This window comes from Mobula hypostoma, chromosome 8 (assembly GCF_963921235.1).
Source record: "Mobula hypostoma chromosome 8, sMobHyp1.1, whole genome shotgun sequence".
NCBI classification, from domain to species: Eukaryota; Metazoa; Chordata; class Chondrichthyes; order Myliobatiformes; family Myliobatidae; genus Mobula; species Mobula hypostoma.
The window spans coordinates 156,309,883-156,311,360 of record NC_086104.1 but is presented as its reverse complement, the minus strand read 5'-3'; the positions used below and the strand labels follow the sequence as shown (position 1 = coordinate 156,311,360).

The following is a 1,478-nucleotide window of genomic DNA, read 5'->3' as shown; positions in this document are numbered from 1 at the left end:
ACTGCAAAGCAACATATGTGATGACATATGCTGGTGATATTTATCACATATGTATGGTGTGCACATGACAATAAACTCCAATGTTACAGCGTTTGACAGTAAAATACCCGGCACAATCATGTCGTTGCAAAACGAGGTGCGCTGCCCGGGAATCGAACCCGGGTCGCAAGAATGGGAATCTTGCATGATACCACTACACCAGCAGCGCTCGGGCTTCCCGCCCGCAGCGAGCTTTTAGTGTGGGTAGAGGAGCGAATGACGGCTGTCAATTCTGTGAGGAGAAACGGCGACTCATCTTCATCTTATTCTGCTCGTATGAATTATAACCGCGCGGATCATTTCCTGTTGGTGGGCGAAGCCTAAAATATGCCACCGAGCAGCGCATTTTTATTCACCGTTTCAGAAACGAGCAAGTCTGGGACCTGTAGAAAATTAGAATAAATATTAGTCATCATAATGAGGCCCACATCTGCTCTGGCTGGCGTGACGTAAAAGTTATGCCGGCTCCAAGCAAGAAGGCCCTGAGTATTTTAAGCACACAAGCCAGCAGATAATTATTCATGCCCAGAATGATCAAACTACTCTGGGTAAAGGGATGAAGGGGAAACACTGGCCTAATTTCGCAGAAGGCAGCAAGAAAAAAAAGGCCATTCAGCCCACTGTGTCTGTACTGAGACAATAGGAAAGCAATCCTCTCCCCATAACCCTGATTTCCACCCCCCACCCCCATCCCTTTTAGATACTCATCTAGATTCCTTTTGAATAATTGTACTTCAACTATTGTGGATAGTTCCATTCTGGGAAAGATATGGTACAATAAAAGACTTTCATTAGGGTGTTGCCAGAGATATTGGACAGTCTATTTATTCTCAGAGGAATGTAGGGGTGAGTGGCATAGCTAAGATAGTTAGTGATAGTATTTTTCAGAAGGTGGGTGTCTAGAATGAGAAGGTAGAGAGAGGGCAGGAATTTAGAGGCCATCTGACGGGTAACATTGACATGTAACTTAAAAAGAAGTGGTCCTAATAAACAGGCCCCTGTGGATCACCACTAGTCACCAGCAGCCAACCAGAAAAGGCTCACTTTATTCCCATTTTTTGCCCCCTGCCAATCAGCCACTGCTTTATCTTTCCTGTAATACCATGGGCTCTTAGCTTGTTAAGCAGCCTCATGTGTGGCACCTTGTCAAAGGCCTTCTTAAAATCCAAGTACACAACATCAACCAAAGCTCCTTTTCTGTTCTGCTTGTTATTTCTTCAAAGAATTCCAACAGATTTGTCAGACAAGATTTTCCCTTGAGGAAAGCATGCTGACTATGACCTATTTTATCATGTACCTGTACCCTGAGACCTCATCCTTAATAATTGAGTCCAACATCTTCCCAACCACTGAGGTCAGACTAACTGGCCTATAATTTACTTTCTCCTGCCTTTCTCCCTTCTTGAAGAGTGGAGTGACATTTGCAGTATTCCAGTCTT

The 1,478-nt window shown here is 44.2% G+C and overlaps 1 non-coding gene across 1 annotated transcript; it reads right to left on the bottom strand.

Annotated features, from left to right (window-relative positions):
* Positions 1 to 137: 137 nt before the first annotated feature.
* trnag-ccc (transfer RNA glycine (anticodon CCC)) lies at positions 138 to 208 on the bottom strand. The gene has a single exon. It is a non-coding gene; the product is annotated as a tRNA-Gly (tRNA).
* Between the last annotated feature and the right edge of the window lie 1,270 nt (positions 209 to 1,478).